Source organism: Paroedura picta, chromosome 9 (genome assembly GCF_049243985.1).
Source record: "Paroedura picta isolate Pp20150507F chromosome 9, Ppicta_v3.0, whole genome shotgun sequence".
Lineage (NCBI taxonomy): Eukaryota > Metazoa > Chordata > Lepidosauria > Squamata > Gekkonidae > Paroedura > Paroedura picta.
The window spans coordinates 86701886-86723828 of record NC_135377.1 but is presented as its reverse complement, the minus strand read 5'-3'; the positions used below and the strand labels follow the sequence as shown (position 1 = coordinate 86723828).

At 45.9% G+C, this 21943-nt stretch overlaps 1 protein-coding gene across 1 annotated transcript in view; it reads right to left on the bottom strand.

The window, feature by feature from the left end:
• The window catches only part of CDH9 (cadherin 9), a 144063-nt gene extending 135545 nt beyond the window's left edge, over nucleotides 1-8518 (bottom strand). The window contains exon 1 of the mRNA XM_077353456.1: nucleotides 8155-8518. The gene's annotated coding sequence lies outside the window, so the exon portion shown is untranslated. The remainder of the gene's footprint in view (nucleotides 1-8154) is intronic.
• Nucleotides 8519-21943: the final 13425 nt, after the last annotated feature.

Below are 21943 nucleotides of genomic sequence, written 5' to 3'. Positions count from 1 at the left end.
ACATCTGGAGGGCCACAGGTTGACTACCCCTGACTTAAGGTATACTCCAAAGGGAAACAGGCCATGAGGGATCCTCTCCACCGCTGAGTGGAGTTTCTTACTGCTTCCACACTGAGAGGATTAGCAGCACAGCCAATTTGTTTCCCACCATTTTATTGCTGTACCCACCATGCTGTTTCAGAATGAAGTATCTAGTTGTACTTAAAATGAACTGAATTTGGTGTATTGTTTAAGAGCACAGACTTCTAATCTGGTCATCTGGGTTTGATTCTGCACCCCCCCCCCCACATGCAACCAGCTGGGTGACCTTGGGCTCGCCACAGCACTGACAAAGCTGTTCTGACCGAGCAGTGATATCAGGACTCTCTCAGCCTCACCTACCCACAAGGTGTCTGATGTGGGGAGAGGAAAGGGAAAGTGATTGTAAGCTGCTTTGGGACTCCTTCGGGTAGAGAAAAGCGGTATATAAGAACCAACTCTCCTCCTCCTCCTCCTCCTCCTCCTCTTCTTCCTCTTCCTCTATGGTTCTGACCAGAATGAAATTTCCTTGATACCTCTTTAGAAATATCCCTGCCTGCCCGTCTTACTGCCTTCCATGGTATGGCTTTATTGGCCAAAGCTTTAAGCCTAACTACATAACAGATATTTGTATCTCCCTTTCCCTTTCTAAATCCACCCTAATTATGAAAGCTCTTCCATTTTTATTTTATGTGGGATTACTAAAAGGTAAGTCGTGGAGGATTTAGTCACAATAAGCCCCTCAGAAGAAAAAGAAAACTTTGATCATAGCTCATAAACTCACCCATCTCTAACAATGGGCTTATCCACCTCTGTCTTTACCTGAGAGACCAACTCTCTGCCTATATCCCCAAAAGAACATTATGCTCCACCACTGCCAATTGGCTGGTGATCCCTGGCCCCAAATGAGCACATCGGTCCTCAATGAGGGCCAGAGCTTTTTCCGTCCCGGCCCCCACCTGGTGGTACGAGCTCCCTGAAGAGATCAGGGCCTTGCCCGAACTCCCACAGTTCTGCAGGGTCTGCAAAAGGGAGACCCTCCACCAGGCATTTGCCTGAAACTGACCACAGGTCCCCCGCAGACATCCCCTCCATGGCCTGAACCAGTCTGACCTCTTTAGGGGCCTTAGCGAAGTTCCTGTTCCTGTTATATTGTTGTTGTTTGGGATCATTGAAATTGTGTTGCTTAGAACCACTGTTGGATTGTTGTTGTTGGAACTGACTATGTTGTATGTTGATTCGTTCCATGTATCCCCCCATGGTGTTGTATGTAAACCGCCCTGAGCCATATGGAAGGGGTGTATAGAAATCAAATCAAATCAGTCAATCAATCAATAAATATAGGGTATTCAAGGACTAATTGAGCTAAGGTACCTGTCTTCCCCATATTATAAAAGCACAAACTTTCTAAGCACAAACCTTTTAATTCAGGGGATGGTACAGCATTTCATCTGGCTTCCAATCCAACCACTCCCCCAGTATCTAGGCCACTCCCCCACGTGTTAAATAACTAGATGTTCTGATCCATTATAATACAGAGAATACACCTTTCTTGTTTGCCAATTTCTGGTTTGGTTTTATAACCCGTTCCAACACTACGTTATCATTCTCCATTGATAATAAAAACTCAGAAGTAAAGCCTGGCTGAGCCGATCTTTGATCAGCCAACCTGGATACTGTGAAAGGAGGCTGCTTGTAGTCTAAGGAGGAGTCCAGATCTATAATTAAAGAGAAACTTGATCCTGAGTCTGAATGCATCTAGCCAAGCTGCTGATGCCAATGAAATCTGAATAGCATGGCTTTCCTTTGTGGGATGCTTCTGAACAGCAGTCTCATCAAAATATTATGTTTGTCTTAAGCCAACAGTACACAGGTCTTCAAATGAAGAGGTTTTAAAGCTCTCAGCAACTGAGGTCATTCCTATTGGACAGATGAAAAGATAGCATTGCTTCCTGAAAACAGGCAAGGCTATACCTGTCCCGATCTACAAGCAGCCCCAGTGGAGCTTTTTCCTGGTATAGAGACGGGCAGTGATAACAGCTAACAGGGATGTACAGCCAGAACTTTACTCATCATAGTTTGAATCAAACTTTGAATCAAACCTACCTAGGCTCTACCCTCAATTCACTGGGAGTTTCCCAACCTGGAGCTATCAACCCGACCCCCTGCTGGTGTTCAGAGAAGACATGGCAACCCTATTTGGGTTGGGAATCAGAATCAGGATTTATCCTCTTGCAGTCCAAGTCCAGTCATTAAAAAAGCATAGCTATTTGGAATAGTGGGAGATAAATAGCCCATAGGGCACTAAAGTATTGACCATTGGCTTAAATGAGAAAACATCATGGCACTACTGGGTTGCTTGATTTCAAGGGTTGCTTTTGCACAGATTTGTGGGCCCTTTCTTCTTGCTTCCCTTTATGTCCCCCCTTGTCTGCATGAAACCAAGCCATATCCTCTTGAACTTGTGGAAGCCAGTGTGCTAGAGGTGTGTGACTTCATCTAGGATGGCACAGCCAGTTCGCTAAAAGCCACTTCTCCGTGAAGCGCTCTTGTGAACCTGAGATGTGTCCTGTCTCTGCTCACATAATTATTCATGCTCAAATATTTGCGTATCTGTGTACGGCCTTAGCACAGAGCACCTGCTGCCAGCTGCGTCACTTCAAAAGGAACTCTTGAATGGGCAGGATAATATTCTTCATGTGGCTTCATGCACTGTGGTTTTCTCTCTTCTTTCTGGGCTTCTTTCTGTGTTCATGTTTTATCAACCTGAGGCTAGGAGGATTTCATTTCCCGTCTGATTCTAAGATCCTAATTTTCTCCCTCCATCCATTATCATACCCTACCTTGGGAGCCAGTTTCTAACCAAGTTTTCATTTCCAGTTAGGTGTTGCTACCTGGCAAAGAGCATGTGGGGGGGGGGTAGGGAGGAGTGAGGTGAGCGAAAGAATCTAAGAATGGGAAATAATAATGTACTTTGGAAAACTGATGATGCATCTTTTAATAGCACTGTCGGCACCAACAAATGGGATCACACAGTTGTGGCTTTTAAGGGTGGCAGCCTGCCGGATTATCGGCAGCACATCTTAAGGAGAACGGCCACTCATCTTCCATCGCTCGTATCTTTCGTGCGCTGCCTAAAACCGTCTTCAGAAGACCTTTCTATCCTCGTTTATGTTAACACCCAGATGAAATTCTATGACTGGGGAAACGGCTAAGCAACAGTCCCCGTTTTCTGGAGTCTAATAAGTTCGCCAAAGCTTACATTGCAGCGGACACGGGCTCCAGTCTATTGTCAAAGGTTTTCAGGTGGCTTTGTGAGATGGCTTTGAGCAAGTTGCTTGTGGTAATGCAATAGCTAATACCGCTTGAGCTGTGAACCGGAACATGCTTAGCTGTGCACTCATTAGGTAAAAGCTGGTGTTGTGGTTGGATTATCAGAATGGTTCCAGTCTCCATGTCACAGGTGATCATGAATCAGATTCTCTCTCTCTCTCTCTCTCTCTCTCTCTCTCTCTCTCTCTCTCTCTCTCTCTCTCTCTCTCTCAGCCTAACCTTCCTCACTAGATGGTAGTGACTGTATTAATTAAAAGACCTAGGAGATCATTAGAAGAAGAGATTCCAATACAATGGACAGCTTTGACCCAAAATACATGCAAACCTACATTAAAAGAATGGGATGCAAAAGGCCATTCACTTGATAGCTTTATCTTCAAAATGCGGGTAATATATACAAGGTGGAAGTATTAATTATTTAAGAATTAGCTGCTATTGCGATTTAGGGTTTTTTTTCTCCCCCTGCCCGCTCCTCTTAAAAACCTGAGACTCAAGTGGCAGGTTTACATCCCTTTGATAAAAGTGACTGAATTGCATGTTGTACATGCTCAGCGCAAAAGCCATGTTGAGGTTTCAGGGCTTCAGGGGTTTATAAGAACTATTTGGGCTGCCACAAAGAGCCCAGAAAAAAAATATATATACATTCAAGTTTTGACATGAGGCATCACCGTCAGGCCTAGAGAACTAGCTGTACTCAACATTTTCATTCCTAATAGCATTACATTATGGATGAGATCTGTTCAAAGGAAGGGAAACGCTTTTGAAGAGTTTCATAAAACAATGGTCGGACATCTCTTGGGTAAAGAATGCTCTGTTCGGAGATGTAGGTATAAAGTCTCTGGCCATACCCACTTCCTTCCAGCATCATGATTTTTTGGCTGAGAGAACTGGTGCAAATTCTCTCACCTCATAGAATCACAGAGTTGGAAGGTAACTCCAGGGTCATCTAGTCCAACCCCTTGTAGAATGCAGGAAATTCACAACTACCTGCCTAATCACAGTGACCAATTCCATGCCCAGAATTCTGATTTATTTCAGAATTGCTCCTTCCTGCCCTCCTCATGGTTCTGTTAGGGTTGTTGAAAACATAGGCTGAAGAAGGATTGGTTTGAGAAATTGGGAGAGTTGGCCAGAATGGCAAAGCTTAGATGCCTAATGAACAATCATTCTGCAGATGAATTCCAGGAACTCTGGAGCTATTATATCGACTATCTAGGTAGTTAGTTAAGGAACGTATTAGAAGATGGCAAGGCATAATAGGTTATGTTCTACATTTTTTGTATTTTTTCTTATTCTCTCTTTTTTCTGTTCTTTGTAAACTTCAATAAAAGCTGGTTTTACCAGCACCTTAGGAAGAAGGAGGAGGAGGAGGAGGAGGAGGGGGAGGAGGAGGCGGAGGCCTCGCATCCCTGTAAAGCTGTTATTACTCATAATGGCCAATGAAACCCTTCATTAATATAGAGATTTCGTCCTTGAAAATACAATTCAAAACTATGTAGGGTTTCATTTCCCCTTTATTTTGATTCTCTGTTTTATCTTGTGCAACCCACACCTTATCTGTTTGGCAATACTTTTTCTGTTCTCCTGCATCAAAATAAGATGAGTCCTGATTTACCACCCCATTCCAACAAAATTTGGGTAGGAAGGAAGACCCCAATCTGCCCTAGCTTTATGTACGGTATTGGTACATAGTGCTGACATAGATCTAAAGCTTGCTTCAACTCCAGACTCTCAATGCTACTCTCAATCGACTTGCTACTGCTTTTATGACAACCAGACTGTATTCCCACCTTTCTATAAAGTTTCTCGTTACTACTAATAAAATTTTACATTGCTTAGCAAGAATCAGCACAAGCTCCATCCTTGAATCTCAGTGGCTCGGTTACTGATTCTCATGACATATACATGGGTTCTAGTGTGTTTGTGAATGCTGGTATTTAGTAGAATAATGTCACCTTTTTTTTTGTAAGTAAGTTGTTGCCCTGATTCTGGGAAGGTCAAAGCAGGTATCTGTGCATATCCTGAACACATAAAACTGCCTTGGACTGAATCAGAACCTGGGTCCACCAAAGTCAATAGTGTCTACTCAGACTGGCAAAGGGTCTCCAAGTTCTCTGGCACAGGTCTTCCACATCACCTACTACCTGGTCCTTTTCAGGTGGAGATATTGGGGATTGAACCTGGGCACTTCTGCATGTCAAGCAGATCCTCTATTACTGAGCTGTAACCCCTCTCAACTGGAACCACCTGGCATAAATGATACCCCTTAGACCAGTGGTCCCCAACCTTTTTATCACCAGGGAGCAGTCAACGCCTGACAATTTTCCTGAGACCCAGGGAGGGGGGGTAGTCTTTTGCTGAGGGACATCACTGCTGCCTGAGCCCCTGCTCCGCTTGCTTTCCCACTGGCACCCCTGACTTTCCGCTGCTCGCTGGGAGGCGCTGCCAGCAGCAGCTGCGCAGTGCCACACCGAGGGGGAGCCCAAGGCAGGGCAGCCGCTGGACAGCACCAAAAGTGAGCTGGCAGCAGAGTGGCAGGGCAGCCCCCGAGGCAGCAGCCGGGGAGGAGGAGGAGCCGCGGCCCGGTACCGACTGATTCACGGACTGGTACTGGTCCCCGGACCGGTGGTTGGGGACAGCTGCCTTAGACCACTGGTTTTGTGTGTGTCGCACACTTGTATGCACACTCAAATGCACCTTCCTCTCTGCATTTCTACGGAGATGCACCCCCAAATGGGCATCCCACTGAAAGAATGCAGATAAGTCCCACATCCAGATGCATGCCCTGTTGACGCTCATGGTTCTTTGTGCATGTGCGGAAAATGTTTTGGGTTAGAACATTGATGGGTTAGGTTTGTAAGACAAAAATAGTTAGGAAGACCAGCATTTAAAAAGACAAACCCTCTCCTTTGAACATTCTCCACATACCAAGCAGTAATCATGAGCATGCATCGCTAGCAGGTATCATTGCAAATATGAGGATACCATATTCAAGTGGAGAAAGGCATTCAAGGTGTCAGTGTGAATTTATGTGGCTTCCTCCCCTTCCCCCCACCCCAAACTCCATAGCAGGGGTGGCCAAACCATGGTTCTCCAGATGTCCCTGGACTACAATTCCCATGAGCCCTTGCCAACTGGTCATGTTGGCAGGGGCTCATGGGAATTGTAGTCCTCAGACATCAGACAGTGCCACAGTTTGGCCACCCCTGCCCGACAGCAAGAAACTGGAATATCTATGTCCTGTTATGCCATCTCCGAGACATGATTTTGCTGCTGTAGTTAAATGTAGTTGAATCTCCTGCCCCTTCTGGCCCTTTCCAGCCCGCTTCCAGGGTTCATCAGCACCCTGCATCTCCAAATTTCACCTGCGCAAAAGGAAGCCACCCCCCCTACTGAGATCTCCCCGTTCTTTTCTATCCTGAGCCATTATTTAAACCTGACTGCCAGAGGGATAAATGACTACAGCACACGGACTGCCCATACAACTGCAGAGGATATTGATTTCCTTTACGCTTCACATTCATCATTCTTAGTCCGAGACCTGGATATTCCGTGGAACTGGAGGGACGCCATCATGTCGCTTCTTGCATGCGTAATTGGAAATTTAGAAAAAGAGTGTGGGGAAATCATCAATGAACTGTCTTTTCCGAGGTCTCAGGCTCTTTGGGGGGGGAGAAGAACCCTGCTCTGACTAATAGTTTCCTGTTCCAAAACAGAAAAGGTAAGCCAGGCAAAGGTAGAGCTTCTGGTCTGCTATGGGGAGAGTTGACCCCTCTACCGGCTGGCCGGCTTTGCCCGCAATGTCTTAAACTCCATCCCAGTCACATCCTAGATGGGGAGGCAGGCGAGGCTGTCCGTTGGCAGTGGGAAAGTGCAAGAGTCCAGGGGCACCTTAAGGACTAACAGAATTTGGGCAACACGTTAAGGAGTAGCAAAAGGGGTGGTCTATACACTAAATTACATATATAATATATTATAAAGAAAATATGTGGCTTCCGTGAGTCACTGCTCACTTCTTCCGATACCAGCCTGAGTAGAATACCTGCAAAAGAGCCCTGTGACACTTGAAAGCTTAAACTCTGACGCCTGCCTGATCATACAGCATCTTTTCTGAGACCAACATGACATGTCATCCAAGTCAGGGTTTTTTTCTCCTAACAGAATGTGAAAGTACAGAATTTATTCCCCCCCCCCCCTCAGTTTCCCTCTTCAGAAAGGATCTCCCTGCAGTTCAGCATTCATGACTCCCATCTACTCCTTGTTTATCTTTTCCTTGAGTTCTACTTGGATCATTTGGGGGGGGATAAATATATATATATATATATGTAACAGCGCAGACAACACCGAGCTGGGATTTCAAGTGGAATCCCTAGAGAAGACAGCAAATGCTTTCTGCGTTACGATATTCTCCACGGTAAATAAAAGTGCCTGAATCAAACTGAAATTGAAAACTAAAAAAGACAAACAAACAAGAACACATTTCCTTCCCCCCCCCCATTTTAAATAACACCTACTGTGGCAAACTGCCCTGCAATCAGGCTGAATACAGAAATTATCAACAACAAATATGGGGGGGGGGGAGACCTTTGAAGTCTGAGTCCAACTTCACAAAATCTTTTGCAGCCTCCCCTTAGCAATGTGCATCTAAACCTTGTTTCTCCCCCCCCACCACCACCCCAGTCCATCGGCACACAAAAGTGGAACATGAAACCAAGAACATGACAGCTTAGGAAACACGGTCTCTAAAAATGTCTCCGAGGTGCTGCTGGGCGTGTGAACTCCTAACATGAGAGAATCACTCACCTCTTCTCCCGGGAAAGTGAACAGTGGCACAGCTTGCTCCTCCAGCTAGCTCCAGAGCTGCCAGGACTCACGGCTTCTCCTTCCTAGAGCTCTCTCTTTCTCTCTCCCTTTCTCTCCTTCTCTCTCTCTCTCTCTGCCTCTGCATCACTTAACTTAGGCAGCCAGGAAGCCAAAGGCACCCCCTTGTCTGATTGGTTTTCCCTTCCAGAGCTCCTGATTAAGAAGAATATGTCCCTCGCACATGGGAGAGCGATTGCTGCCACCCGGAGGAACCGCAGCCCATGCTCTATGTGAAGAGGCTTGGGGATGAGTGGGGGAGAAGGTATAGAGGCAGTGCCTGTGTGAGTGCTGAGGGGGGGGGGAAGCATTGGCTGTGCCAAGCAAAGAGTGATTTGCAAGTGAATGAAAGAGGAGGGCACAGAGAGGAGGGTTATGACAAGGACTCCCCTTGTGCCGGATGGAAGCTCTATGCTACTTGCACAAGAGCCCCACGGACATTCTTCAGTCCCAAGGGTGGGAAAGGGGGCAGACAACACTGCAGCCTGTGAATGAGCTGGATGATTGACTATGCATCCTTTGCATGGTGACTCAGGTTTACAGTTGCAATAGCAAACAGAAAGCAAAGCTCCCAGGTCTGTTCTCTCTTTGCCCACCCCCCAGCCCAGCATCTCCCCAAAGAAAATGTGGGGCTCAAATATGGCAACTCTTGAGTTGCAGGACATTCTCGATTAGGGATGCCAGCCTCCAGGTGGGACCTGGGAATCCCCCAGAATTACAGCTCATCTCCAGCCTGCAGAGATCTATCCCCCTGCTTTGGAGGTTGGACTCTACAGCATTGTACCCCACTGTGGTGGTCCCTGTCCTGCCCAGGCTCCATCCTCTAATCGCCAAGAGTTTCCCAACCTGGATCTGGTAACCCTACCCCAACCCATTGCCTACTGGAGGCCAGGGGGACCTGGGAACCCCTCCCCCCAAAAAAACATTCCTCTCCCCCCCACCCCTGATTTGTGGCTGGTTCTAACCAACACAGGTTTAGCTTGAGGTTGTCAAGGCTTGGGAGACCACCAAGAAAGTCAGGTTTTCCTGTGGGGAAGAAGGCAGTGGCTAACCATCTCTGCTCATCTTGGGCCTTAGATGACCTGTGGATGGGCTCCCCTTGAGTCTGTTGTGACTGAGGCTGCATTCTCCTCCTTCTGACCAAATTATTAGATATGTGTAATGAGGGAGCAGGAGAATGACTGTATTTTCCAACCCAGAGAGATAGAAAGGTCAGGTCATTGAACACTCTTCCATTCTACTGCTCTGATCCCTTTGATGTGTAGATCGCTGCTCCCAAGGAATCACCCTTCCTTCTGGCTGACACCTTCTTTCCCCACTCTTCTCCATCTTGGTACCATGAAGGTAGGACCTGTCTCCTGCAGGTCTTTCCATCCTAGACAGTTAGACTATTCCTTCAGGTGGGTAGGCGTGTTGGTGTGAAGTAGCAGAACAAACTTTTGAGTCCATTGTCACCTTTCAAACCAACAAAGTTTTATTCAAGGTGTGGGCTTTTACGCACATGCACACTTCCTCGGGCAATGGAACAAGAATCATAAGAGTACGGATATAAGGAGAGAGTAAATTAGTAGCAAATTAGTAAACAGTATCACGGGGGCATCCACAAATATGCAGCACGATACTGAAGATCTGATCATTCCTTGCTAGAATAACAAATCAGTCCTTTGGGTTCGTTTGTCATTCACAAAAACATAGGGGGGATAAAAATGCTTTTTTTTTTAGTTCCCTTCCTTCAGACACTGCAAGCCTAACACAAGTAAAATCAAAGGTGATCCTAGGTAAGCCGAGCCTGCCTTAAATTCCTCCCCAGCACAATCCAACTCCTACTGTAAGTGCCTGGGGAATTCCGCAGAACTGCTCCATTAAGAGTGTTGTTTTTACTGCCACTGCATAATGTAAAGGCCCTTTAGTTAAATGTGTCTCTGGCACAACTGACAGCCAACTGAATTCGCCTCATATTTTTGGACAAGCTGGGCGTCTTTCTGGCCCGTTGCTGCAGAACTCTCTCAACAGGTTATCACCTGAATTGTAGCCTCACTTTAATGGATGTGAAGAGCCAGCTGGATCTCTGAGGACACAGACATAATGCTTTCCTCTTAGCTCTACAAGTACTGGCTTTGCAGCCAACCCACTTGACATACACCTTCTCTGTCACCCTAGAAACACTTAACACTGACCCCACCTAAGTGCAGGGGGAACAGCGGTATCCTGGGAGCCCTTCCAAGTACCCTCTTATCCCTTCAGTCTAATGTCTTTCAGTGTCCCCTACTCCAGTAGGGGGTTCTTCTCCCCCTGGCCAAGGGTAGCAGCGAGCAACGATGGATGAAGAATGAGAGTGTCCATTTTCTTCTAAAGTGACCATTGTCTATGTTTGACCTGATCTTGTTAAACCGATTTGGAGCAGAGGTCCATCCATGGCTATCAGCCACAAAGTCTTGAGGGAACATTCTGTCTGGGTCAGGACCCCATGGTGGCAGGGGTTCCAGACTTGTCACTCTGCTGCTATCATGGTTGCTTCTGCACTGAGTTTCATCCCTTTATGACTTCTGGCGCTTGTATTTTTGGGACTGCCTTCGCCCATGGGCATCAAGAAGATGACCCTGATTGTCAGACTGGGGATTATTTATAGTTCCCCCATTATAGTCATGGAGTTCATCTCCTGCTTGGACTCTGGCTTTCATGGTGGCCATGCCTGTTTTCCATATGGGACAGGCTTTCTAAGGACATGAGAAGAGTTTCAACTGGGTTGACCTCCACAGGAAGAGAAACATCCCCCCCCCCAAAAAAAAATAATAATAATGGTGACTGGAAGGGCAAAATAGGCAAAAACATACAAGGCAAAAACAGCAGGAAGGAAAACAAAGTAGAGTTGCTGTATCTAGTGCTGCCATCACTTAAGACCCTTGTTTTCCCTTAGATTCCAATTCAAGCCTTTCTTAAGGAAGCATGTAAAGTCAAATTAGAGCAGGGATTCTCAACCAGGGCTCTGTGGAGGCCTGGGACTCTTTGAGCATTCCCCAGGAGTCCCTGGTCTTTCCCGTAATCATGTCTTAATGGACTCAGCCACAAGCTATTCACAGCATTGCTATGAAAGCAGGGAAGCAGCCACTTCCATGGACCTGGCGGTAGGGTTCTCACATCGTTACCATGCTTGGGAAAAGGGTTAGAAGAAGAAGGAGAAGGAGAAGGAGAAGGAGAAGGAGAAGGAGAAGGAGAAGGAGAAGGAGAAGGAGAAGGAGAAGCGGCTTACAGTTGCCTTCCCATTCCTCTCCTCTCCTCCTCTCCTCACAACAGACACCCTGTGGGGTGGGTGAGACTGAGACAGCACTGATATCACTGCCCGGTCAGAACAGTTTTATTAGTGCCGTGGCGAGCCCAAGGTCACCCAGCTGGTTGCATGTGGGGGAGCGCAGAATCGAACCTGGCATGCCAGATTAGAAGTCCTCACTCCTAACCACTACACCAAACTGGCCTAACCATTACACCAAACTGGGTAGAGCCTGGATGCCTGTTTTCTGCTTCAACCACCTCATTCCCCCTCCCCAGTTCTCCTAAGGCATGGAAGAGATGCCTGGCCAGTTGACATCACTGTTCCAGTGTTCCTTGAAGCCTGGGCCTATTCTGCACACAATAGATAATGCACTTTCAATGCACTTTAGAAGTAGATTTTCCTATTCTGCACAGGAAAATCAAGCTGCCAAAGCACATTGAAAGTGCATTATCCTACATGCGTGGAACAATCCCTGGAAAATATGAGTTCTGTACTGGTGCGCCTCCTGATGACACCTTGGTGTGGGCTAATGTGCAACACAGAGTGTTGGACTGGATGGGCCATTAGCATCACCTCTGAGCCTTCCTGATCCTACTCTGACACTCTAACCACTACGCCAAGAACTAGTCAACATATGAATAAGCCCTACCAATATTTGGCACAGTGTTTGGTTTAGCCGAGACCTTCTGCATGACTTTTGGGAAAGTGATATGCCTGTCAAGGCTTTAAATCAAGGGTGGCTAAACTGTGGTTCCCTAGATGTCCATGGACTACAATTGCCATGAGCTCCACAGGGGCATCTGGAGAACCAGTTTGGCCACCCCTGTTTCAAAGAAAGAAAAAGAAGGAAGGAAGGAAGGAAGGAAGGAAGGAAGGAAGGAAGGAAGGAAGGAAGGAAGGAAGGAAGGAAGGAAGGAAGGAAGGAAGGAAGGAAGGAAGGAAGGAAGGAAGGAAGGAAGGAAGGAAGGGCCTTCTTTCTCTAGCCAAACCTCAGTTGAATTTGCATTGGACTCATGCAAACAGGAATAAGTGGCCAAGGCTGCCGATGCCATACATAACCTTAAAATAAAATAAATGACATTGGTGTTAGCCCTCAGAGTGCCTGTTCCTCATATATATTTAACAATGTTTTAAAATATATATCACAATAACTGCTATACAGGGAGAAGGGGGAGGATGCCTGGTGTATTGTGTTTTGCTCTTTTGGAATGAAGGGCTATTTTATGGTATATATTTGATGGTTTAAAAGATACAAAGTGCTGCGTGTTCTGAGGTAACGGTAATAAGCGTGGATCAAAAAGACAAGGGAGGGGGGGAGAGAGAGAGAGAGCTGCAGCAGCTTGGAAAAAAGAAAACCTGCCTGACTGCTATCCGTTGCTGAAGGAGACCCAGTGAGCTAGGAAAAGAAGCAGGAAATGTACCAAAGCGTTTGGCAGAGCTGACTTTGGTTCAGAGCCAGAGTGCATCTATCAGAGAAGTTGCTTTGCGCAGGCCTTCTGCAGTAAAGACTTCGAGTTTATTATTAATTATGTGGGTTTATTTTTTTTAAGCCATGGGCCAGAGAATCACAGCCCATGAAGAGCCCTGAAACAGCCACAAGACACACTGAGTGAAAATGCAGTGAGCTGGAGCCCACCAGCTGTTTTGCTGATAAAAAGGGAAGGAGGGGGCTTTGTTGAAGACCAGAACTTTATTCTGGGGGTCATACCAGACTCAAGAAACCTTTATTGGCATATAATAAAGGTTTTTTGAGTTTGAGTCTGGGGATCATGGGCCCCGCAAAGAGAACAGTCATGTTGGGTGGAGGCTGTAGTATGTAGTACAGGTTTTCCAAGTCCACCAATGGCCAGTTCCAGGTTGGGAAACTCATGGAGATCTTAGGGTGGAACCTGGGAGGACAGGACCTCAGTGGTGGGGCACCATGCCATAGAGTCCACCTTCCAAAGCATTCATTTTCCCTAGGGGATCTGATTTCTGTAATCTGGAGAGGAGCTATAATTTCAGGGGATTTCCAGGTCCCACCTGGAGGCTGACATGTCTTGTAGTAAGAATTGGGTTTAGGTAGAATTAAATGATAAGGTGGGCTGTAGCTAACCCAGATCAAATTAAAATATACCCGATAAACTGTTCTGGAGGGTTTTTTTAAATGTCAGTGCACAGGAAATCATTTTGGAAATTTCTGTGACGGAAATAATCGAAGATTTGAGTGAGAAAGAACAAGACTTGGGTTTTATACCCCACTTTTCACTCCCCAAAGGAGTCTTAAAGCAACTTACAATTACAAGCCTCCCCTTCCTCTCCCCGCAACAGACACCCTGTGAGGTAGGTGAGGCTGAGAGCGCTCTGAGAGAAACTGCTCTGTGAGAACAGCACTATCAGGACTGTGACTAGCCCCGATCACCCAGCTGGCTGCCTGTGGAGGAGCAGGGAATCAAACCCGGCTGACCAGATTAGAAGCTGCCGCTCTTAACCATGACACCAAGCTGGAGGGGTCATAGCAGAGGGACACTTTTATAAATAATTTTAAGTGTGAATCCCTGTGCAAGGGACTGGAATGGATATGAATTGCTACACTTGATTAACTGAGAGTGGTCAGCAGTTCTAGTCTTTCATAGGATTATAAATTAAGAAAATCTAATACAGCCGAACAGGCTACATCTAAGCTAGGAAAATGCAGTATGAAGAACAGGAATAATCAACCTCTGAAAAGGTTTATAACATGATAATAATACAGTAAAAAGAACAAATGTCTCTAGGAAGCCAATGAGATGTCATGAAGGTAAAATGGAGATGAGGAGACATAAAATCATAGAATCATAGAATCAAAGAGTTGGAAGGGGCCATACAGGCCATCTAGTCCAACCCCCTGCTCGACGCAGGATCAGCCCTAAGCATCCTAAAGCATCCAAGAAAAGTGTGCATCCAACCTTTGCTTGAAGACTGCCAGTGAGGGGGAGCTCACCACCTCCTTAGGCAGCCTATTCCATTGCTGAACTACTCTGACTGTGAAAACTTTTTCCTGATATCTAGCCTATATCGTTGTACTTGAAGTTTAAACCCATTACTGCGTGTCCTCTCTTCTGCAGCCAACAGAAACAGCATCCTGCCCTCCTCCAAGTGACAACCTTTCAAATACAGATACAGGCTGTTTTGGGTCCCCATTTGGGAGAACGACAGAGTAAAAAGAAAGGAATAAAATAAATAGTGGGTCCTGTTGAGCTATTATTAGCAATTACAGAGAATAAAGTATTCAGAATGTCTGTTTAATCTAGGAGGAGAGAATTTAATTTCTTGATGAGTTCCGAATCAGCACATTCCCATTGGATTCACCCTTTGAGTGTGGGCATTGGAGGGGGGAAAGGAGAATAGTGAGGCCCATTCCGCACCAGGATCAATGTGGCAAATTGATTACGGAAAGAAAAAACAGAATTTAAAATAGTGGAATTCGGCGTAACGCATACCTGCCTTTGTAGTGGAATCCAGTTGCGTTTCAATCGTTTCCCACAGGTTTCCAGTTTTGCCAAAAATCACTAGAAAGGAAGCAATTTTGTCCTTGCTTTGTCCCGCCCCTGGCCGTCAATCAAACGAGCAGCCAATGGGTGGTTGTTACCATACTCCGGAAAAGCCCCTTTCCCTTTAAGAACAGGTTAAAAAAAAAACGCATGTTGCAACGAATATGCCTTGATTCCTTGATTCCTTGCTTCCTCCTACTGTAGAGACCCATCTATCTGGCAGCTGGCGTGTGAGCTGCCAATTCATCATTGCCACGCTCCCCCGAGTGAAAAAAAAATCCCCCCCATGCATGGGCGCGATTTTCGACCGAAAATAAAGGGAACTTGCAAATGGGGCTGTGTTGTGCTTGGTGACTTTAGGGGAGCTTTGAAGCAGCTCTGTGGAGGGAATGCAGCCGGAGAAGCCTTGCTGGGTTAATGAAGGCTCGCCGGTTCGTTGCTCTCTGCTCGCTCCGAGGAAAAAAAATGGCGAACACTTCGCCGGAAGTTCAGAGGAGAGAACCAGGGGGAAGGACTTTGCTGACACCTCAACAATGGTAACTCACAGAACTTTTTCGAAACTGTTGCAGATCATTTGCAAGAGTGTAGCGCTTTCCAGAGGGTGAACCCACTTTTTGGGATTTCCCTGGAAGCACTACAACGAAGCGCTTTTAGCGGGACTGTTTCAGGAGTGTGGCAGATTGTGTACGACGTCGTGCATAACTGCATATTAGTAGCGATTACAATTTGCCACACTCCTGCTACATTAAACTTGTGCGGAATGGACCTGATTTTCAGATCTGTAGTAATATATCTTGGAAGATTAAAATGTTCTTTCATTTGTTTCTGAATATTAGATTTGATATTAGATTTGAGCCCAGTCCATGCTTGTGTCTTGTTTGTAAAGTGTAGGTAGCAGAATGTGGCTGCATATATTACACTGGAAGATCAGCAATTAGATAGTGTGCCTGATGTTATTCGGTCCTGCAGTATTACTGACTGAGTGCATATGGGAATAAAGTTAAGATCTACATTTGCAGCAGAGTATGATTCCTGGTTTTAGTCGAGAACTAAACTACAACAACAACAACAACAACAACAAAACAGTATCAGATAAGGTGACAAAACATCTTCATGTTTGTTTTGTATGTCTATCTATTGTGCGTTGATGTGATATCCTGTTTTGATTGGTAGCTTAAGCCTTCTGCAATGTCATAAAGAGGGGCAAACCAATTTTTCCTGCCTTTTCCAATTTAAGCTATAATTCTTGAAGAAACTTCAAATTTCAAAGCACTCCCGGAAAGCTAGTACATTTCCCAACAAATAACCAATAATGCCTCTATCCATTACCGTATTGTGAAATAAGACATAAATCAAAGGGGAAGTAATTTTTCCCTACGTTTTATGAAGTTTATGGCATACAGCACTTTACCTAATCCAGATCCCTGAAGTATATTAGACAATTGTATCTTATTCTTTTGTCATTCCAAGGAGTCATAGTGGAATATGCCACAATGAGGTACATGAGAACCGATCCCTGTTTGATGTCATTGTGATCCAAGTCCTGAGGATAGTCGGGGGATTGCGCTGATGCTGTTTTGCCACTGGTGGCACAACCTCAAAAGTGATGCCATTGTGTTGGGGGAGGCTCTAGGATTTCATTAGAGTAGACTTGTTCCCCCTGGTCATTGAGCGGGGATGGGTAGTTAGGGTTGTCAGATTCAAGTCTGGAAACTTCTGGGAATTTGGGAATGGAGTCCAGGAAGGACAGGGACCTCAGTGGGGTACAAGACCACAGAGTCCAGCCTCCAAAGTAGGGGTAGCCAAACTGCGGCCCTCCAGATGTCCATGGACTACAATTCCCATGAGCACTCCCGGAAAGCTAGTACATTTCCCAACAAATAACCAGCAAATGCTGGCAGGGGGCTCATGGGAATTGTAGTCCATGGGCATCTGGAGGGCCGCAGTTTGGCTACCCCTGCTCCAAAGCATCCATTTTCTCCATGGGAACTGATCTCTATAGTCTGGAGATGCACTGTACTTCAGGAGGATCCCCAAGCCCCTAGATTCCTCTGATAACTTTCCCAGACCTGTCGGCATTACTTTCTCATTTTCAGAGAAGAACTGTAATTGTCAGCACCACAACTGTGTTCCCTCTTTGTTCTTCCTTTGGAATGCACTGCATGGGTCAGAGGTTGCTAGCAAGAGATCTCCTACTATAACAGGAGACCAGACAACTCTAATGTAACATCACAGGTGAAGCAAAGACTCCATATTAAAAATCCCTTGCAAGCTGACCAAATTCACATATTTTGGTGGCTGGCTGCCAACCTCCAGGTGGTGGCTGGAGATCTCCTGTGATTACTATTGATCTCCAGGTGGCAGAGACCAGTTCACCTGGAGAAGTGTGTGCTTCAGAAAGTGAACTTGATGGCATTATACCCCACTGAAAGACTTCCCCTCCCCAAACCTTCTCAGGATCCATCCCCAAAATCTCCAGATATTTCCCTACCTGGAGCCGGCAGCTTTATTTGGGTGGTGGGAATAGCTCCCAGAAGCAAGAGGAAGTAGAAGGTATCTAGTTCTGTCTACAGAAAGGAAAGAGCATGCAAAGAAAGTCCAACTGAGCCCATGTTTGCAGCTTTGCAATATTTTACATAAATACCTGAAGCCAGCGTGGAACTAGAATCATGCAGATTTCTAATAGCTGGGATATAAAGAAGAAAACTATACCACCAATTGAAGATCTCAACTGAGCATCTAAAGTCTATTTTTTTAAAAAAATTGGATGCTATGAGTCTGGCAAAAATCCTGACTATAACGAGTATTTTCATCCTTAGTCAGCAACCAGCTCCACTCTTTCAGCATGGTGCAGTGGTTAAGAGTGGCCGTTTCTAGCATATTTAGATTAAAAGCTTCCTTGCATTTTTTTTCAAATTATCTCCTCCAGGGTCCTGCTTGGCTCAGCTGGAGACTTTCTGCTCCTTTGAGAGCACTTCCTCTCTGATTGCCTCCAGAACAGTTAGACGGTTAGGACGATTTCTCTCCATTCCCTTTGTTCAGCTGTTTCTCTTCTGAATGAAACAAATTATTCCTTAGGCAGCCAGTGCTGCAGCCTTGGCAGGTTTAAACTCTGCCATCATAAAGTGGTCTTTCTCCATTGGTAGAATATTGCTGTTCCACAAAGATTCTCTATAGCAGGGGTAGTCAACCTGTGGTCCTTCGCTGGCAGGGGCTCATGGGAATTGTAGTCCATGGACATCTGGAGGACCACAGGTTGACTACCCCTGCTCTACAGCACTGAAATCATATTCAGCTATCACCTGCCTCTTAATATTTTCCACATTTCCATGGCCACTATTCTGGTCTTTCCTGTTGTTGTTCCTCACCCCTAATGGAAACCACAGAATATTGCCCCAATCTTCTAACGCAACGTCTCCTTCCTTACCCTTAAATCAATTACGTATTATTTTTTTCTGATTAAAAAAAAAACAAAAAGACCTAAGGATTCTAAACATATCTTTGCAGGGGTTTTTGGTTTCCTAATCTGAATGACGAGAGTTTTGCCACAAGGCCCGCATGACAATTTTGTCCAATTTGCTGGTTACCAGGAAACCATCTTCATTATCTGTATACAAGCATGGCTCCTTTGCCTCCAGCGTCAACTTAGCCATTTAGTGAGCTGATTCTTAATACTCTGATTTCTTTTCCCCTGTTCTCCCCACTCAAGCCAAGTCAACCGTAGAGGTGAATCTGCCGCACAAATGAACTTTTTCCTCCTAAGAGCACAGCAGAGCTAGCTGCTAGCAAAAACAACAACAATAAGAGCTGATAGCTTTTGGGGGTGTCACGTGAGCTTCTGCAGCAGAGCCACTATCAACATTTCCATTCCAGGACTCCTTTTTTCCAAGCAGGCTCACGACCTTAATGAACGCATTAAGGTCTTTTTGTCTTGATACATTTGGCAAACCGAGTGTGAGGCAAAGTGAAATAATACACCCGTAGATGCAAGTGGGTCACTGTGTTGGTCTGAAGGAGGACAACAACCAGAGTCCAATAGCACCTTTAAGACCAACAAAGATTTGTTCAAGCCGTGAGATTTTGAGTGCATGCACTTGAAAGCTCACACCTTGAATAAATCTTTGTTGGTCTTAAAGGTGCTATTGGACTCTCTGTTTGTTTTAATACAGCCATTCACACTTGAATTCTTAGACTTGTACCTAGAGCCTGAATCTGTTTAAATGGAAAGAAATGCACTGTACTTTCAATGGAATCAATAGCTATGGCCTAGGTTGTTCATTGAGTACGTGGCCATTCAGATTTCTTATTGCCTTGTTGATCGCCACTTTGGGGTCAGGAGGCAAATTTTCTCCAAACCAGACTGTCCAGGGATTCTGGGAATTTTTTTTTGGGGGGGGTGGCATCATCTGGACATGAAACTGGGATCACTGTGGTGGGCAGGTAGTTGTGAATTTCCTGCATTCTGAAAGGGGCTGGACTAGATGACCCTGGAGGTTCCTTCCAACTCCATGATTCTATTGTGGATCACCTGATGGCACCTGGATTTTGGCCACTGTGTGTTGAACTGGATGGGCCATTGGCTCGATCCAAAGTAGCTTCTCTTATGTTCTTAACATCCCAGGTTCAATCCCTAGTAACTTCAGTTCAACTAACAGGTAGTCTGCAATGTGAGAGGTCTCATCCTGACTGGAAGAGCGGCTGCCACTCTGAGTAGGTGGCACTGACCTTGACAGACCAATAATCTGCCTCAATATAAGACAGCTCAATGTGTGTGTTGAGAAGTGTTGCCTGAATACCTGAATCTATTGTTGTTATAGGAAGGAGGATTTCTTTTCCCCCAGAAAATCAGTGCTGTTTATTTTAGATATAGCCATTGATTCCTTATGTTGTTATTTTAAAAAAAATGATTTATCTTTCATTCTTCTTTCAAGAGAAATCAGTGCACCCTTTTGTAACTGTGGCCTTTGCAGTTGTGTTTTGTTACATGCCACAGGTTGTTCCTCTAGCACAGGGATTCCCAAGCAGAGCCCTGAGCCTTAGGGGAGGGTGGTATACGAATGTAATAATAAATAAAATAAAAAGAGGTCCATGGACCCTGTGGGCTCTGCGAGAGCTCTGGAGGGAGTCTGCAGCCTTTTCCCTCTTGCCTTAATGGACTTGACCGCAAACTAAGGAACCAATTGCTTCTGTTGTTCTCTTTTCTCTTGATCTTGAGTAAGTTCTCTCATGGTTTCTGCACCTGAGAGGGGGTGAAGCCTCCATGCTTTAAACTGACTCCTGTCTCTCCTTCCTCAGTCCTGGAGCCTGTTTGTTAACATGGACGGTGGTGTAACTTCCAATGACATGCCATTTCTGAGGGGCATGGCGGGGAGCCATGGCCAGCTGACACCCCGTCTGGGGCTCCCCGAAGCCCGAACAATTATTTCAGGGCTTCCTCCATGGTCAAAAGGTCGAGAAAGCTGTTCTAGCAGACAGAAAGGAATGTTTAGGAAGGCCTTGGCTGCCTTGGAGCATCTCCAGAGTGACATTTTGAAGGGTTGCACAGCCTACTTGCTGCCCCACGTTTCTTCGGATTTCCCTTTGTTCAAATCACAATTGATTAGAAATGGATGCCAAATATCTAAGAGAAGGAAGAAACATTTGTTTGTTTCAGGGAGAAACTGGGTAAAGAGGAATGCAGAGAATTCCGAACTGAATCCTGCTTGAAGCTTTGCTACGTATCAGCCTTTAGGCAGGACTTCCAGCTGGCATGCTGGCGATGCTGCTTTGGGAATGCTTCTTTGTCCATCCACGCTCCTTCTCACACAGCGTTAAGAGAGAGAGCATCTCCATTGTGCCTTCCCATCCCCTCTGGTTTCTTTGTCCCCAGCCTCCTTGCCCCGTGGATCAAAATCAGCCCCAGCAAGTGTCCCTCAATAGCTCTCGCTCTGACCTGTTCAACTTTGAAATGGGAAGCTTTTCATACGGCCCATGCAAAGCCTTGGAGGGGAGCTGGGGAGGCGAGGCTGAGCATTCAAGCTTACCTGTGTGGCAGAGCTTGGTCTGGCTCATAATAAGGCACTCGGCACTCTTATTATTGTGAGTCTCAAAGCAGACAAGAGGGTCATGTCTTCAATGGTTTGATGGGCAGGCCGGCTGCTCGCCAAGCATTCAAGGAATAGATTCCAAAATGTTAGCCTGTTGCCTTTATTGACAACTGTGTAATGTAGCGTTTGCATTCACTGGGAGATTTTAAGCCCTCTATAGTTCCAGCTGCGGAGCTGTTGAGAGCCACTGATTTTCTGGGGTTGCCAGCCTTCAGGGAGAACCTGGAGATCATCTGGAATTACAAGAGACACTAGAGAGGTCAGCTCCCCTGGAGAAAATGTCTGCATTTGGAGGGTCCATTACAGAAACACACACATACACACACACACACACACAATACAATGGACTCTAGAAAACTGTCTATTCAGGGCTGCTAAGAGGCCATTGCCCTGATGTAAGGATGGCGGTGGACTTTATTGTCAATCTGGATTGCTGTTTTTGTTTACTACAGCAGACTTCTGTAGCCTCCTTTTTCCAGTTGGCATGTGAAGGGTAGGGTTGCCAAATGTGGATTGAAATAGTCCTAGAGATTTGGGGAAGGAGCCTGGGGAGGACAGGGACCTTGGTGGAGTACCATGCCAAAGAGATCACGCTCCAAAGCAGCTGTTTCCACCAAAGGAACTGATCTTTGTAGCCTGGAAATGACTTTTAATTCTAGGAGATTTCCGGGTCACAGCTGGAGGCTGGCAACTCTGAGGCCAGTATTTCTATGGGTCTGTCAATGCTATCCCAACTCCATTGGGAAGCAAGGAAGGAAGAATAAATCTCCCATGTGCCCCCAATTGGGGTGGGGCATGCAGAGGAGTGCCTAAGGGCCACCCTGGACCTTATGGGGCTGGTAAGTGACATTTGCTCCATTTTC